The sequence below is a fragment of the Nerophis ophidion genome, linkage group LG02 (assembly GCF_033978795.1).
Source record: "Nerophis ophidion isolate RoL-2023_Sa linkage group LG02, RoL_Noph_v1.0, whole genome shotgun sequence".
Taxonomy (NCBI): domain Eukaryota; kingdom Metazoa; phylum Chordata; class Actinopteri; order Syngnathiformes; family Syngnathidae; genus Nerophis; species Nerophis ophidion.
Genome location: NC_084612.1, coordinates 13,982,153 through 14,001,811, shown reverse-complemented (window position 1 = coordinate 14,001,811; position 19,659 = coordinate 13,982,153). Strand labels below are relative to the sequence as shown.

General features: G+C 39.7%; 1 protein-coding gene across 5 annotated transcripts in view; it reads right to left on the bottom strand.

The window, feature by feature from the left end:
• LOC133537032 (SH2 domain-containing adapter protein F-like) overlaps positions 1-19,659 on the bottom strand; it is a 225,905-nt gene that overhangs the window by 178,772 nt on the left and 27,474 nt on the right. The gene's annotated exons all lie outside the window — the stretch shown is intronic.

Genomic DNA, 19,659 nt, shown 5'->3' with positions numbered 1-19,659 from the left:
TTGTGCCCCACACTTGACAAATTAAAGTTGTCTATTCAACATATTCCCCCTTGAAGCCGAACCACCGCCAGACGATGGACCCCCTGCTGTTTTTCTTGGGAATTGATTCTTCCTTCATTTGTAACCAGATTCGCACATTCTTTCTCTCGTATTACAACTCGCACAGCTTCGCTAGCATCACAGCCAACGTTACCCAGTCTGCTACCTCTCTGCTCCGCGAGGGCGTACACGTATGTGACGTATGACGTGACAGTATGTGGCGTGTGCAAGAAGGTGCGCTTACTGTCTTTGAGAAGGAGAAACAAGAAGGAGTCGGAGGAACCTGAAGTAAAATGCCCACAGCTAAAAGCAAGTGCGTGAGAACGTACACTCGAATATTATGATATAGTCATTTTCTATATTGCAGAGACAAACCTGCGATATATCGCCCAGTCCTACACTTTAGTCTCAAATTCTAAACAGCTCATTAGAAGCAAGTTCATAAGAAAGCAATATTGTTTTTGAATTTTTCCGCCATGCCTTAATGTTTAATTACAAATTTTCTGAACTTATGTGAATCCCAGAAACACAAAAACAGTTATCACCAGGTTAAAAAAGTTAGTTTAAAAATTTGACAGTATTCTCAATCATCACATAGGTCCTAAGGTAGATTGAGGTTTACCTGATCCGAACCTGAACTGAACTGAGCTATACCACTTGCTGGAAATGTGGTTTTAGTGTTTGTGAAGTGAAAGTACAAAGAATAGTGTGTAAGCTACTTAATTTATTTCCGGCATAATGGAAAAGGCATAAATAGTGAATAAAGGTTGACTGATGAATTTCATAGCAGCTGCTACAGTGTGTTAAATCCTTCTATCATCCATGTTCTCCTTTTCCATCTGTTTTGGGAAAAATAACTAGGCCTTGTTCTGCCGCAGCATAATTACAGGTTCCTCAAATGTTCTGCTTCTGTGAGTTTCAACTCCAGTACAAACATGGTCCTGGTGTGTTTATGCGCCACAAAAAAAATACATATGTTTCTCTCACAAATTGAGGTTAAAAAAAGAAAACAAATCATCTAAGCATTATAGGCGACTCTGTGGCCCAAACAGAGGGAACTATCTTAGCAGAACGGATAAGAATTCCAACCACAGTTTGATTATCATCTGCTAACTAGTCAAATGGTGGCAGAAATAATCAGTAATGGCAACATGTGCCAAACCCAGATCTTATATAGTCACTGCAAACACAGTCCAGACCCAAGAATAAGTAAGCCTCACTATGAAAACATAATGATTCACATCGATTCCCATACGACTGTGGTCCGCATACTTCAATGGAGTGGTTCGAGGTTGGAGACCGTGGCCCGCAAACACCCAAAGTGCTGCAATTTGTCTCCTTGTTGGCATGGCTTTACTTTACCTCATATTTTCATAGTTTGAATACATTTTTTCCAAATGTTCTAACTAAGTACAGTATCATGGAACCTCTGAAGGTTATATACATATTCATAGTTCAACCAACATTTTCAATCTAAATATACTTCAAAGGTTGAGCAAAAACCTGTTCAAGCAGCCATCCGTATTTCAAATCTCACACGAATTGAGTAAACGGCATACCTAATTTTAAGACCTCGGAAGTTGTTGTGGTTGTACAATTCATAGTTTAACCTTGAACAAAGTTATGGAAGGCTGGCAAAGTTGCACTAAACCCAAGGTTCAAAAACGTTATCTGTGAAGGTTTTTTTTAGTATTAAAGTAACTTTATTGGCATTTGTACCACTGATGGCCAGAAGATACACATGTGATAAGGACTACAGAACAAGAAATAGAACTTGTGGTGTAGGAAAATATGTGTTAGACATTAAATGAAAAAACTTGCCTCCTTTGAGCACACAATCGTAAATTGTTATATTCCTACTAACCACAAATGTGATTGGTCACGTGACAAACGGGCGAGCAAGTGGAGCAGACAGGGAGAAAAATCAACATTGCAATTTTTGTGTTGGTAAATTATTGAGATTGTCAATCTAATTGTGAAAAACAAGAAATAGTGTGTAAATTCACTTTTTGGGGGGGAATTTTGCCTATTGTTCACAATCATTATGAAAGACATGACGTGGGATATATTTTTTTAAATGCATTCTAAATCGTAAATACAAGTAAATAAAAGTCAGCTTAAAGCAGAGCCAATGGCAGGTCCTCTATTCTGCCCATAAAATCCAATTTAAAAAAACATCCAAAAACTAACAAAAATACTCTATTTACATTTTGTGACTTGAATATTACCCAAATATTTGTGATATTGTTATTATAAGCACTAACGCAAATGAGCTATTTATAGATCCCAATCTTGCGTGCCAATGTTGACATCATCGACTGATGAGCTGCTTCCCTGTTTCCTTAAACTTCAAACTTTATTGTAGATCATAAATTATGCCTCTCGCCTGGATGGTTGAAAGACGAAAACATATTCCGACAAGTCGGCCCACTTTGACAGACAATTCACACACAAGAGTGGCGAAAACGACACAAAAAGACGCTCGATTTCACCCCCCGTTTTCTACGAGAAAATGGCATGTCCTCTATTCTGCCTAAGGCTGGGCAATATGGCCTTTTATTAATAGCTTAATATTTTTAGGACATGTCACGATATGCGATATATATTTCGATATTTTGCCTTAGCCTTGAATTTAACACTTGATGCATATAATCACAGCAGTATGATGATTATATGTGTCTACATTAAAACATTCTTGTTCATACTGCATTAATATATGCTCATTTTAAACTTTCATGCAGAGAGGGATATCACAACTAAGTCAATTTACCAAAACTGTATTTATTGAACAGTTATTAAGCAGTGGCACAAATATTCATGTCATTTCCAAAACAGAAAGGGCAAGATTGTCAGAGACATTTTAAAACGAGCTTTAAGTGCACTTTTGTGAATGATGTCACCAAGATGACATATCAAAACACTGAATTAAAGGCCTACTGAAACCCACTACTACCAACCACGCAATATGATAGTTTATATATCAATGATGAAATATTAACATTGCAACACATGCCAATACGGCCTTTTGAGTTTACTAAATTATAATTTTAAATTTCCCGGGAGTTTTGTCTTCGAAACGTCGTGTAATGATGACGTGTACGCAAGACGTCACAGGTTTTTAGGAGGTATGAGCGCTGCACACACACACAGCTAAATGTCGTCTGCTTTAACGGCATAATTACACAGTATTTTGGAGATCTGTGTTGCTGAATCTTTTGCAATTTGTTCAATTAATATTGGAGGAGTCACAGTAGAAAGATGGAGTTGGGAAGCTTTAGCCTTTAGCCACACAAACACACAGTGATTCCTTGTTTAAAATTCCTGGAGGTGAAACTTTCCTATGGATCAGAGCGCGGTCAAGAGAACATGGATCCCGACCACATGTCAACTGGCAGGTTTCGGTGATAAAATTGTGGTTAAAAAGTCAGTTCTTACCGTAGAAAAGCTGAGCTTGTGCCGTCCATAGCTGCCGTCGACTCCCCTGAGACACTGCGCGTCAAGACACCCGTGTAGACACCCTTTCGACTATCAGGTACTATTTTACTCATTAAAACACTAGCAACACAATAGAAAGATAAGGGATTTCCCAGAATTAACCTAGTAAATGTGTCTAAAAACATCGGAATGCGTCCCAATGCAATCGCGTATTTTTTTTTTTTACTTTTTTTTTTCTTTTTCTAGTTTGTCACTATCAATATCCTCAAACATGTATCTTTCATCTTCGCTCAAATTAATGGGGAAATTGTCGTTTTCTCGGTCCGAATAGCACTTTTTGTTGGAGGCTCCCATTAAAAACAATGTGAATATGTGAGGAGCTATCAAACATGTTACGTCATCGTCTGCGACTTCCGGTAAAGGCAGGGCTTTTCTCTTAGCACCCAAAGTTGCGAACTTTATCGTGGATGTTCTCTACTAAATCCTTTCAGCAAAAATATGGCAATATCGCAAAATGATCAAGTATGACACAAAGAATGGACCTGCTATCCCCGTTTAAATAAGAAAATCTCATTTCAGTAGGCCTTTAAAGTGCACTTTTTGTACAGAACGCCACTACAATAGTTAAAAAAACAATAAAGTACACTTTTGTTCATGATGTCACACAAGATATTTCAATAACTGTCAAATAAAATGAGCTGCATAATCGGTTCCTGCGGACGTTATCTCCTTCTGTTGACTTTTTTTTTTTTTCATACAGTGTTGATGTGGAAATAGTTGCTTCGGCATTTTGTTGGTGTGGCACCGGCCAGAGATGTTGATCTGCGGAGTTTCAAGCACTCTTCATTCTTGAGCAGGTGACTTTTTAAATGATCCTACATTAGCAGTGCTGCTACTTTTTGTAGCAACGCTTTTGCCGCATAAATGTTGAACATATTCTCGCTTCAAGCCAAACCCCCGCCAGACGATGGATCTGTGCTGTTTTCTTGGTTAATTACTCCTTCATTTGTTACAAGAGTCACACCTTCTCTCTCTCATATTACCACCCGCACCTCACCGTTAGCATCATAGCTAACGTTACCATGTCGCTACCTGTCTGCTACACGGGAGCGTGTGACGTTGCACCCGTGACGTGTGTAAGAAGGTGCGCTTGGTTTACATGTCTATGAGAAAGACAGACAAGAAAGAGTGGAAAACACATGTGGTGTAATGCCCGCAGCTAAAATCAAATGTGAGAGAACAAATACTTGAATATCACGATATAGTCATTTTCTATATCGAACAGAGACAAACCCGCGATATATCGAGAATATAGATATATCGCCCAGCCCTAATTCTGCCCATAAAATCTAACAAAAAAAACCCATCCAAAAACTAACAAAAATACTCCATTTCCATTTCGTGACTTGAACATAACCTAAATATTTGTGATATTGTTATTATAGGCGCTGACGCAGATGAGCTATGTATAGCTCACAACCTTGCATGCCAGTGTTGACATGATCGACTGATAAGCCGCTTCCTTGTTTCCTCAAACTTTATACTAGATCATAAATCATGCCTCTCATCTGAATAGTTGAAGGACAAAAACGTATTCCGACAAGTTGGTACACTTTGACAGCCAATTTAGACAAGTGAAAGGCGAGAGCGACACAAAAAGACGCCTGATTTCACCCCCGTTTTCTTCGTGAGGATTACAAGTCATTCTTCATTTTAACGGGAATATATAAATATCCGAGCAGTCTGCATCTTATTGACAGCAGGCATTGTACAGTAAGTGATGTTTTATTATGTTTGTTGGCTCTCATAAAATATGCAGTGAGTAATTATCAGTGATGTTGTTAAAAAAATCCATTGCAAGTTGATTTTTGATCGCATTTATTAATATATAGAATGCATTGTCTTTTGTAATGATTGTGAAAGACAGGCGATCAAAGTGGCAACAGTGAAATGAAAAGCCACGGCACCTAGCTCTCTACTTGCCGAATAGTGCACACTAGTTAGCATACAGCATCGATCACCAGCAGGTGTCAATGCAAGCAAAAATCTTACAAAGATGATCGCTGATGTGAAAGCTAACATGAATGAAGGAAGACAGCCATGATTTCAGTAAACACTGAAATAACATCCAGCTTCTGTCACACAAAGTTGTCAAGAAGAACTCAAAAGGTAAATAACACACTTTCAGCCTTCACAATAAAAGTGCTGTGCGTTACATCCTGTTTAGCAGCACTGAACACAGTAAAGACATAATGGAAAATCATCGCAATTAGATAATTTATAATATTTCCAGTTGTTTCTAAATTGGAACAAATTAGAGGTCAACCAGCGTTTTGGAACTACCTTACAAGCTAGCTCCAAATATTAAGTGATTTTGTTTAGGACTAAAAGTCAACTGAAAGCAAAGCATCAAAAGCCTACTCCTGCCCATGTTTATAGATATCCACGGCCGCAGGATGTTTGAGCATGCTTCAGGAAATAACAGCATCACTTATTGAGTTATGGGTGGAGCTGCACCGAAAGAATGACATCATCCTCAGTTTTCCTGTTGACATTGTGCTGGACAAACGAAGCAAGTTGATGAAAACAAACCCTCGCCAACTCATATTGCAGATTTGACATTCTCAACAATTTCAAAAGCAGCAATATTTGAAAGAGGGTGTGAATGGAATCCCTAGCAATCAGAAAGGGATTTGACGTTGACACAGTCTTGCAGGCCTGCTTATAATTAGAAAGCAAAACAGGGATTCGCAATCAGCCACAGCGGCTGAGGCAGTAATTTGGAGGGTCTGGAGCAATTTTATTTAATATCAGCATGTGGGGTGTTTCACTTAGTGGATATAGCACTGATGCTGCTGGTCTTGAACCTGATACTAGGGCTAGTGCTTTTCTACTGAACTCCAAAATATTCCATAGCAAAACACAGTTACGACATTGGATAATGTATTTTTTTAAATATTACCAAAAAACAAAGGGGAAACTAAAAAGCCACACAACTTCAACTTCCTGCAATTTATTTCAAACAAAAATCTTTTGGAAATATGCCACACATTTTTTTAGTTAAAACCGTCATTGACTTCAAAATATGCATGTGTTGCTTCTATGTGTGCTTTTTGTGATGGCAAATATTCCAATAATAATAATATGTTCCTATAATGAGTAATATTACTTCATTTTACTTTACAGTAGTTAATGGCACATTGGTTAATTGTCCTTCATACTTGAATATCAGTTAAGTAAAACATGTAAAGTCAACAAATATGTGATGGCAACAATGGTTATGAAAATAATTAACATACACTATAACCGCATTTAAAAAAGTTCTATGGTTTAGATTTTTCATATTCAGGAAATGTTTGTTTGGAAAAAAAATGAAAAAGTATTTTCAATCAACTATTAAATCAAATGCATGTACTGCTTCCCCGAGTTCAGTTTATTTTAAAAAGGAAACTAAAACGAAAACATGTTGCTCTCTTTTGATTTCGCTTTGTGTTCAAGTGATTTCAGTTTCACAAAGAAACGCTGGTTTCTTTTCTTTAAAAAGGAGTGAATAACTCGTTTCTTTGAGCAAAACCAAGGTTGTTTGGGTATTTTTTACACGTTTAACCGACTTCAACCTCGCTTCTCTCAACATCTGAAAATTAAGCCGCAGACTCCACTCCTGGTGGTGCCCTTCCGTCAATTCCTTTAAGTTTCAGCTTTGTAACCGGCCTAGGTCTTAACTGGCGATGTATGCAGATTAGGAAGTTTCATATTTGCAAACTGCTCTGAAAAGTCGGTCCTGTCTCACTGCACTATTGGCCAGCAGACAGCAGGACTAGCATGAGGTTGTGAGCGGAGAGTCGGCATCGCCCGGGGACACACCATCTGCCTCGTGGTATGCCAGGGTGTGTCAGGACTGCAGCCAAGCCACTGTTGAGTGTAACCCCCACACCCCAAAGAAAAAGCTTGTAATGTTCCAATACACATTGCACCCTCAGAACATGAACACAATCCGCTCTGCAAGGATGCTCTGCCTCTGGTTTGCTGCTTTTTATGTGTTTTCTCCATTCAAAATTTAAATAACAGATCAGGGTTTATTAATTAGCTCAATGGTCGTCATTTGACTTTCGTTAATCAACACTTATACACCTTCCTGAACGGGTACACACACATAAATAAAACAAGAAAACACAAGAAACACTTACTACGTTTCCATGCACTAAACTAGTCCGAGTTCTCAAACAGTTAAATTTTTTGTATTTTTGTGTCTCCATACACTGGGGGGCGCTTATTTCATTATAGCGCGGATAAATTAATTCCTATTCTGGTTGACCTACGACATCACTCTTCTCTCAAAGTAGGTGTGCTGTCACATCACGCCATGACTTATTTTGAGTTTTTTGCAGTTTTACTTTGTGTAGTGTTTTAGTTCTTGTCTTACGCTCCTATTTCGGTGGCTTTTCCTCTTTTGTTGGTATTTTCCTGTAGCAGTTTTATGTCTTCATTGAACACTATTCCCTGCACCTGCTTTGTTTTCGCAATCAAGACTATTTAGGTTGTGCGGACGTTATCCGTCTTTGTGTAGACTTTGTTGATTGTCATGTCATGTACGGATGTACTTTGTGGATGCAGTCTGCTCCACTCGCTGGAAGTCTTTGCTGTCATCCAGCATTCTGTTTTTGCTTACTTTGAAGCCAGTTCAGTTTTGGTTTCATTTTGCATAGCTTCACAATTCCTTTTCTTAGAGGCACTCACCTTTTAATTATTTTTGGTTGAAGTGTTAGATACCTTTTTACCTACACGCTGCCTCCCGCGTAATGTGATTACGACAAACCATGTTCCCGACATCTACAAAGCAATTAGCTACCTGCTACCACCTAATGATATTACAGGGTTACTCTGCAGAGCTCCAGACCAGAGTTTTTCACCCATTGTGCCGCGGCACACAGGTGTTCCGTGAGATACAGTCTGATTATCTAATTTCACCTATTTGGGTTAAAAGTATTTTTTGCAAACCAGTAATAACAGTCTGCCAATTATCTGTTGTTGAGTGCCTGTGCTGTCAAGATCTCGGCAGAGTAACCGTGTAATAATCTTCTATATCAATAGGTGGCAGAGGGCAGCTAATTTGTTTGTAGATGTCGGAAACAGCGGGAGGCAGCGTGCAGATAAAAATGCTTAAACCAAAAATAAACAAAAGGTGAGTGCCCCTAAGAGAAAGCATTGAAACTTAGAGAAGGCTATGCAGAATGAAACTAAAACTAAACTGGCTACAAAGTCAACAAAAAAAGAATACTGGAGGACAGCAAAGACGGTGTCCACAATGTATATCCGAACATGACATAATAATCAACAATGTCCCCACAAAGAAGGATAAAAACGACTGAAATATTCTTGATTGCTAAAACAAAGTAGATGCGGGAAATATCGCTCAAAGGAGGACATGAAACTGTTAAAGGAAAATACCAAAAAAAAATGAAAAAGTAATCCGAATAGGAACGCAAGAAAAGAACAAAAACATTACACACAGGAAAACAGCAAAAGACTCAAAATAAGTCACGGCGTAATGTGACAGGTCGTGACAGTACACCTACTTTGTGACAAGAGTTACAGTATAGTGATGCGTGCTTGGTTATGGTTTAAAGTCATATCCAACAATTGTGACAACGACTCTTTAATGTCAACTGAGTTTCGTTTTTTAATGATTTCTGCTGGTGGTGTGCCTCCGGATTTTTTCCAACGCAAAAAATGTGCTTTGGCTCAAAAAAAGTTGAAAAACACTGCACTAGACAACACAGACACTCAACAACAGCACATTTGCGGATTATAACTATATTATATATATACATACAGGTTTGCATAAAATATTTTTAACCCAATTAGGTGAAATTAGACAATCTTCCACGGCACACCACTGTATCTCACAGTGGTTGAAAAACACTGCACTATGGAACAGTAGATTATATCCTAATGAACCAATAAAAAGTATCTTGATAAAGTGCTATAATTCAATAGAATCCAGCCTTGATGAAAAATGCAATGGCAGCAGATATAAAAGTGTTCTTATAGCCTTTAAAAGGGAACAACGAATTGGCGACCTAAGCGAAGGAGCTTGAATTTACTGTGTAAGGGATGAGTACAGTGATGAATAGTAGAGCTCCCCTTGTGCTGCAGCTGCAAGGCATAGATGGCAGACAGGTTGAGTTGCGACTCACCTACAGGCGGAAGGGCATTTATATGGCTTCATACGGTTCACGTGACACATGAAACGTGACAAACTGAGGGGGGAGGGCATTATCCACTTTAGCCGTCAGATGGCAGTAGTGTGTTGAATATCTTAAAATGTATTTTGTGGCAATTCCAACTTAGACAACAGCGTCAGTTGTTCTGCAGAATGGCACTTTTCATCAGTTCTTAGCAGACTGCATTCCGAAATGAATAATCTTCCTCACACGCGAGATCCACCCAGGAATGGGGTCATATGAATCTCTTACCTACTGTTTACGCTTACTACCCCACTTTATCAATCAATCAATCAATCAATGTTTACTTATATAGCCCTAAATCACTAGTGTCTCAAAGGGCTGCACAAACCACTACAACATCCTCGGTAGGCCCACATAAGGGCAAGGAAAACTCACACCAATTTGGTTAAGTGCAGAATTGTTTTTCAAAGACACACTTACCTGCCAAATCGTTCATCGAGGGTAGTGATCGAGCACCCAGTCCAAAGTGACAAAAAATTGCCATGAGATTGTTTCACATGGTTAAATTCAGAGTTCAACCTTTAAAAATCCAAGGGTTCTCTCAGTATCAATCAATCAACAGTATATTACCAATCTGCCTAAATCTTCCAAAACGGAGCGTTCCAGAATTATGCGACACGTAACTTGCGTGAATATCCCAATGTTGAAGTCTCTTTCATCTCTGCACGGTTTAAATCCAGAGGGTAGGACTACTCTCTATTGGTTCTTCAGCTTTCAGTAGGGCAACCTGCAATTCTAATTCAAGTCAAATCTGCCAATTTCGGACAAAAACACCTAAGTAGTACACCTGTGTATTACGCCAAACGTATTGTGAATTTGCATTTAAAGTTGTCCAACAGTTGAAACATTAGACTTTAACTTGTCCTCTTCCAATGTAATCTTACAGATGCACAACTTTGACTAAATCCGTGTCCTATTGGTACAGTATATCCCTTTTGTTCCGGATCCTCTTTTCTTACACTTGCCAGCACACTTGTCAGGGCAAAACTTAAGCTCTCAGCCAATGATGTCCAATTTGCATCAGCAAGAGCAGTGGGGGACCATCAGTGAGGCAATGAGGCCACAACTGGCACCTGCCACACTGGCTCGATATTTGACGACAAGAGAGCTTTTCTCCAATTACTATTCGATTGGGCCTCGTTCTTCCATTACCAAGGAGAAAACATGGAGGGGAATTATCCTTTTGAAAAATTAATGGAGAGAAGAAAGCATATGTCTGTAAAGGGATAAAAATCTAAAAAGCTGCATTAGTTGTCATTTGAGATCACAGCTGAAATGTGGCGGTACTAATTAAGACACATTTCTGGGCCATCATCCTCTGGATTTACCGCACGTTAACTGGACAAATTCCAAAGACAGGACTCAGTTTTGCTGACAGGAGTATGATATGTATGCCATGGCGGGGGAAGGAAGGATTGAGTGCAACTTGACAAGGTTGAAGCCCCGCTGGGACTGCCAGCAAAGTCATCAAGCTATCGAATGGAGGGGAGGGAGGAAAGTCTGGCGAGTGTGATTTATGTTTCATGCCACAAGGGATTTCAAGCAATGATTGGCCGATACAACACAGTGCTTAGCAGCTCAATTGCATTACAGTCTTTCCAAAGAGTTTTTTTTTTTCCCTGATGCTACTGCGGCTTTTGTTTTTCAGGATGCAAAAAGGATAAAGACGGTAGGAGACAACCACTTAAAAGAAAATTAACTCAAGTTGTTGAGTCATTAATAAGTCAAACTAACTTGACATCAACATAGACATGTGAAAACATTTTAACACCGTATGTGAATCGCTGCGGACAAAAGGCTGAAAAATTGGCAAATCATGCACCCGAACTATGTTTGCATGTGTAATTAGTTTTTAGACTTTTAAATAAAGGTACTGCGGTTATTGATTTTCAAAATTTGAACCACTTTAGTCAGATTGACATTAAATATCCAAAATCTCAATGCGCTGTACAAAACACCCAGTGTAATTTTAGGGCGTTCAGCCAAATCACCATGACATTTGGTACACACCTTTACGAGACTGAAAAAAAAGGCTGCCAGCAAGCAAAATGTATTTGCAGTTGCACGGACAGGACTTATCAACTAATTGCTCATAAGTCACTGATTATTTGTCTAAAATTAAAAACCTTAAAAGGATATCTGTGCTATCTATACTACCACGTCTTCCAAACCATTTAAATACAAACCATTGGGGGCATCACAAATGTGATAGATGGATAGATAGATAGATAGATAGATAGATAGATAGATAGATAGATAGATAGATAGATAGATAGATAGATAGATAGATAGATAGATAGATAGATAGATAGATAGACAGATAGATAGATAGATAGATAGATAGATAGATAGATAGTACTTTATTTATTCCTTCAGGATAGTTCCTTCAGGAAACTTAACATTTTCAGCACAATCAGTTATGTAAAAATATGAGGACACTTTAGATGAAAACATTTATGAAAAATCCAAAATCAGCAACCAGTTTAAGCCTCTGTTAACCTCCACCAGATGCCATTGATGTATTTCCCAACACCAAACCAGTTATTACTACAATATGTGTGACGCAAACCACTGCAGGTAGCCAATTGGTTGAGGAGATTCCATAAATAACCTAACACCGTAAATACAGAAACCTCTTCTCCTCTATTATTGTTTGTGAGGGCTTCTCATTACTAATAATATATACAGTGCTGCATTTTGCAGTAAACCAACTACCCGAAACAATATTGGAACAACCAGCAAAAAGCTATTACAGCTTCCACTCCTCTGGGAAGACAAGATCTTGGAGTGCGTCTGTGGGGATTTTTGTTCATTCATCCCAAAGAACATTTGTGAGGTCAGCCATGCTGGAAGAGAAACGGGCCTTCCCAAACTTCCCCCACAAGTTGGAAGCAGATAATTGTCCGAGAGGCTTGATAAAACAAAACACTCAGGGAGCACTAAGGTTGTCTAGCACAATTACTGATTGATGAATTAGCTATACAGTGTAGTGCAAAGCCAATTTGTGTGCTTTTCTAATGGCACAATGTCGTTCCTATCAGTAAGATAATGTTTGTAAGTAGCCAGTCTGAATCTGCTTACAATTAATCAAAGCAGCCTCATTGCATTAAATATCTCCCAGACTGTTTGAGCAGATGGTGCTCAGGACTGCGTACACCACCGACGCAAAGCTGGATTTAATGAATTTTTTTGGAATGTATTACCGAAAGCATCGCAACTACTTCTACTTTAAGCATTCTGTGTGGGTGAGCGCAGAGGAAAATTATGTTTTTTCCACTGCGGCCCACTGAGAGACAAGATAAGGTTATCAAATTATTGTATATTATTCTCAATCAAGCTGTGTGCACAGAAGGCGAGCGCTTAACTTTGAAGGGAACAACAAACACATATTTTTTGCAGGTGAATTATTTTGCTGTTAATCTAATTGAGAAATCGTCTAAAGCAGAAATTTTGTGAATGTCAACCAAAACAAACAAAGATATAAGTGAGGGAGTGAAAAAAAACCCAGACAAAAGGAAACATGCAAACTGATAATTTATTAGAAACTTTATTCTATCTAAAATCTAATTAGCTTGAGGAGTGCATTTTTTTTGGTTGAAAGGACTCAATGGCGATTCAATGTCTAACATGCACAGCTATTAGTTCCTGCCTCCTCAGAGACATCTGTGCTGCAAAGCTTTACAGCAAATTTATTACCAACCCCACTCCTACTTTAAGATTAGGAATACACTAGATGTTGGTGCTTAAGAGCTTTTTCGTTACAGCAGACATGTTTTGTTTTGTTTTTTCAAGATGTTGTTGATGATGGTAGGTTGCGTGTAAACTTCCAGAACAGTGATGTACTTAACCAAGCTTTAGTGGCAAGGTGCAAGTTAGCATTTATAATTGTATGGCTTATAAAACATTTAAAATCCAGCTGGTTCATTCCCCATTCCTCTGGATATTCAGCAGTATATCATTTATCTGTTATGTGTTCTGTCTAAGGGCTTCACGGTGGCAGAGGGGTCAGTGCGTCTGCGTCACAATACGAAGGTCCTGAGTAGTCAGGGTTCAAACCTGGGCTCAGGATCTTTCTGTGTGGAGTTTGAATGTTTTCCCCGTGAATGCGTGGGTTCCCTCCGGGTACTCCGGCTTCCTCCCACCTCCAAAGACATGCACCTGAGGATAAGTTGATTGGCAACACTAAATTGGCCCTAGTGTGTGAATGTTGTCTGTCTATCTGTCTATTTATATAGCGCTTTTCTCAAGTGACTCAAAGCGGTTTACATTGTGAAACCCAATATCTAAGTTACAGGGTTTTTTTTTTTTTAAACCAGTGTGGGTGGCACTGGGAGGAGATGGGTAAAGTGTGTTGCCCAAGGACACAACGGCAGCTTTACCAACCGAGCTATACCGGCCAAAAGGCCAGTCGGTTCTGGGTTAAGTGCAAATTTTATACTGAGATCACCGAGTAGACGTTGCCTCAGAGTCTCTACTGCATCCTGGGTTGGAATACAGGTGAACAGGGAGATGATGTGACACATGGGTTAAAATCAGAAGCCAAAAAGTGCAAGCCTTCGCCAAGCACATTAACTCAGTGGACAAAACCATCAAATTCACACGAGAAAAGGTCAAAGACAGTTAGTTGCTTTTTTTGGACTGCGACGTCCACAGTAGAGAGAACAGCGGGCTCCATTTCGGGGTTTACTGAAAACCCAGGTCCCACACATACTGATCAACGCTTACTTTTTGACTCCCTCAATTGCCTTAAACACAAACTGGGCTTTATCAGAACCCTACAGCACGGAGCTGATTATTTTCCCACCAGCCCACAGGCCAAAGAAAAGAGCATAAGCAATTGAAGGAAGCTCTCAATACCTTTGGTTACCCCAGCTGATCGTTTGTGAAAATTGCATCCAGGTCCAGAAGAACCAGGAACAAGGTGGATGAGGAGGTAAAAGGTGACAAACGTAAAAATACTGACATTCATATGTTTCAGGTCTAACTGAGAAACTCAGAAGAACAGAACATCCCAGTACACGTCAAACCAGGCCACACTCTGAGACAGAGACTAGTGCATCCTGAAGACAGGAAACCCCACACCCACAAAAAACAACCTGGTGTACACTATCCAGTGTAATAATGAATACACTGATTCCTATATTGGGGAAACACAACAACCAATAAGCCGGTGTATTGCACTGCATTAACGGGCAAACTCTTCAGGCCAAAACTCCGCTGTCTTCCTTTACCTTAAGGAGAAACAGCTCTCCTTTGAGAACAAAAATGTCCAGATCCTGGACAAGGAGGTTGGATGACACGGAACAGGAGTGAGAAAAGCCTTCTGTCAAGGTTGAAAACCAACTCTGAACAGAGGAGGTGGTCTGCAACACCACATATCGGCCACATCCAGCATTGTCCTTTCAACCATTACTAAAAAAAATTGCAATTTAGCCTCCAACAAATAACAGGAGTTCTAAAGATTCTGGTCACAGATGCTTCTTTGTGCCATTTGTTCACAACGGAATGAAAAACTAATGTGGGTAATTCAGACTATTTTGGGCTGATAGAGGTCGATCCGCATGGATGAAATTCCTCTTCAACGTGCATTGACAGTAGGATTGCTCATTTGCATCTCAACAGCTGTTTTTCTCAGTATGATAGGGCGAAACCATTCTTGCCCAGGCACACCCTCCTAGTGTTGGAGTATTAATATTCGGGGTTTTGGCACCAGTCGCTAGACTACATCTGACCACTCTAAGTCTAAGACAAGATCTGACCAATCTGAGTCTATGAGCATGAACTGATGAAGCCTAACTGAATGAGGCACAAATAGTCCTCTGAGCCAAACAAAAACAGTCCACTGGCAATGGAGTGAATGGCCTGGGAATATGAGGTAAATTTTTAAAAGGAAACACATCGTATATGCTTTACAACACACAAAAAGGGAGAGGAGGGCTTCTATAAAAAGTTCTCTTGATATACAACAGATATTCAAGATTAAGTACTTGACGACACGCTTGACAACACCCAATTTCCTTCCTTTGCCACCCCCGACCCTCTATATCCCTCTGTGATAGGTTTAATGACAGTGTCTGCAGTACAACATAAGAAGGGGAAGCAAGAATAGTGCTGGTGCAGCACTGGAATGTTAAAAAGTTATAAAATATGTTAATCCTACATGGCCGGTAATTACAAGGAAAAAATGCAAATGTACTTTTTTCCCCCTCAGTTGACAATGCAAAAGTAGGCTGAAAGGGGGAAAGTGTGAATATGTTAGGATGCTGACACATACTGAGGAGTTTTGGCGAGGGCACTATTATGGGTCACAAGACAACCTTCAAGGTCGGGCACCTTAAGTGAATTTCAAGCATAACTTTCTCGGGGGGAAAAATCCTCAAAAGTAATATCAGGAGACCCTAGTTTACTAACAACCTAAATGAGTTTACTAACAATCTAAATGTTTTGCTTTTTTCAATGACATTTTGTGTTTGTTTGCTAGCAGTGATGTCAAATAGGAAACTGATGATGACATAACCTTCGCACGAGGAAATTAAACTTACAGAGATATACTGTAAGAAAAGTTCTGGCTGGTAAGATCAATCTGAGAGCAGAGGTTAGCATTTTGAATTCACAAAATGTAGCCTGACATTTGGCAAGAAAAACATGCCATCTATAGGACGTAAGTTGAACACGACTGACCCAAGCCATTAGCCAGGCACATTACTTGATAATGTCCTAGGTGGTCTTCATTTAGCAGTACTTAAAAAAAAAAAAAAGTTTTTGTTTTTTTTTAACTTTAAACACGTATGAAATAGCCCTACAAATATACATTCATTACTAAAAAAGACACTGAAATTCAAATTCAAAAACACATTTCTAAACACATATAAAACCTCAATGGCGGGGCTCCCATTAGCTCCATTGTAAGTGGACTTTCGATAGCATATTTTTTAATCCTAGAATGCATTGAAAAAAAACATCCATCGTCATGTCTGTCATCATGATTGTGAACGATAGGCAAAATTCCTAAAAAAGTGCAGTTCCCCTTTAAGTTCTGACTAGTGATGTCTTCCAGCCACCCCACCTTGTCAAAATCTCTATAAACTTGTCTTATTATTTTGTGCTGGAAAAAAATGTTTATTATAGTTTTTATTTTATTGGGCTGGTTTTGAATAATAATAGGTTTAATAACATAAAAACTATAACAGACAAAACAATTTTGCAGCATAATCATAGCAAAAAAAGGAATGGGGCTATTCCCGCAGGCACAAGACATTAAAACAACACTTAGAATTTGTTGAATTAGGTCCTGACGTTGAGCAACTCAAAAATAACGTTCAAACAACATGCTTTTTGACGACATTTAAGCAATGTTGGGTTCTGACATTGATTTGACCATTGAATTTTGGTAATTTCCAGACCAATATTCTACAACACAAATACGTTGAAACAACAAGCTTTTTGACGACGTTTATTCAATGTTAGGTTGTGACGATTAGATCTTTGAAATGTGGTCATTTTCTAACGTGGATCCAGCCTTGGACATCAACGCTGTTTCATTTTACAAATACAACTATTTTGCAATGTTGTTTCACAGCTCGTTGTAAGGACATGTATGTATTATCAATGTTGTATCAACGTCCTGTGCCTGCTGGGATAATAGTTACCATAAAAAATGTGATGGGCAAAACAAAAAATGTTGTAGCACAAATGTAACACTAACATTTGGGAAATGTTTGGGGAGATTTTGTTAAGGTGCGGGTGCTGGTTATGAATAATAAAACGTAAACATCCATTTTCTACTGCTCGTCCCTTTTAGGGTTGTGAAGGGTGCAGGATGCCTATCTCAGCTGCATTCGGGCAGAAGGCGGTGTACACTCTGGACAAGTCACCGTTGCAGGGCTAACACGGATGGACAAAATTTACACACTAGGGCCAAAGTAGTGTTGCCAATCAACCTATCCCCAGGTGCATGTTTTTGGAGATGGGAAGAAGCCGGATTACCCGGAGGGAACTCACGCAATCACGGGAAGAACATGCAAACTCCAAACAGAAAGATCCCGAGTCAAAGATCGAACCCAGGAGATTCGTATTGTGAGGCACATGCACTAATACCTGTACCACCGTGCTGCCCAAAACGTACACATAAAAACTAAAATAGACACCCAGAAACATTGGAGCACAAATGAATGGAAAAGGCTTGGGCAGATTTTGACAAGGTGAGGGGGGTGACGTCAGTAGTCACAAAATGTATTTCTGAATAACTTCAAAAACGTAATGGCACAGACCAGACAGAAACCAGCACATACCAATGCCACTGTTAATTTACTATTTGCAATGATAAGGGTGGCCAACTTCACACAGGTTTCGTTGTCAGGTGTTCGCAATGGGTGAGTAAGTTTGCTTTATTTTAGTTGAATTTAATGTTGCAATACAATGGTGACAGCTAGACAATAAAATTATCTTATATTATTTCCTATGGCAAAATTTAGAGTTTGCTGTATTTTTGAAAGAGATGAAAACAACTGGGAAGGTAGGGCTAGAAAAAAACTAAACGTGGAAATGCTGTGGGACATAAAGTTTTGGTTTTGGCAGACAGATTCACAGAACAATAAGGCAGGAGGAGGCACAAGAAGGTAAACAAAGCTATAGATTCTGATGTGAGGACAAGTTGATTAGGGCTCACAGCGTGGCCTCAGATAGCCTCTGTGCGGTCAGGATGCACAAACGTCAATGGACGGCGCTCAGACTGGGTGGAGTCTCATATATGCGCACCACCGCTATGTATCTTGGAGCATTTGAAGGACAATCACCAATCTGTCGTCAGCGGCGCGTGCAAACCCCAATCGGTATTTGTCGCTATTCTCGACATCCGGGAGCCTCGAGCCCAAACAGCTGGGAACATTAACCCTTGGTTACATGTTAAGCGAGAGCGGCAAGCAGAGACTTGTCAAGTTTTTTTTTTTTAAAACGGAATGTCACCAAGCTGTAAACACTTCCTGTCAGGAAGGGAGCACTTCCTAAATCCTGGAGCGACGGCGCTACGCAGCAAACAACTGCAGAGGCCGGCGGATTTTCTCAACTGCACAGAAAGAGATGGAATCGCTCCCAAATTATTTACTAGCTTCATTTTAGATTTAAAGAGTGCATGAAAGACAGAAAAAAAAATGTTCCATGCCGCTAAGTAGAAGCTTGAGATCACTAGGCAGCTCTGTCTGGCTACCCCATGCAGTGCGACACACACACACACACATACACACAAAAAAGACGACAATTCATGCAGCGAATGGAAAAAAAAAAGACTAATGTGGTAGTAACATGAAGGGTAAAGCATGTTTGCATACTTCTGGAAAGAACCGAGCCGATTCCTCGCTTTCGTCCTCAGATTGTTAGGCAAGGCTTCAAGCTCAGTTGCTTTCCTTTTAATCAGGAGCGCATGCGACAATTTCCCTCACCGCTCAGGACTCCCTTCTCTCCACACTGTCATTAAACAAAATAGATGACATGTGTCGAGAAGTCCTCCAGCGGCCATCACCTCCAGCCTAATTGTGACCTGGTGGAGTGACATGACGGCGGTAGAAAACGCTAAATTGGACACAACACAATAGGAAAAGATGGACGGTTAAAGAGGGCCTGCGGCATAAAGGGCCGTCATTTTGCGAGGCTGATGACTGTCAGGCACATGTGGGGTTGCAGTTTATAAAACCCCCAAAACCCATGGGTAGTTATTATATTCAATAATGCTGGATTACAGCATCGCCATGTTTATGTAACAAGCTTTGCGGATTCGCAAAATTATATCTGGGCCAGTGTTTTCTGAAAAAGATGACCTCACGATGTCAGGCAGAGACGGCGGGGCGTAAACATACCATTGGCTCATTTAATCGTATAAAAAGTCACTATCAATGAAAAGCATGCTTTTCCAGGTTGGACATCGCCCCCTACGGGCTGTGCT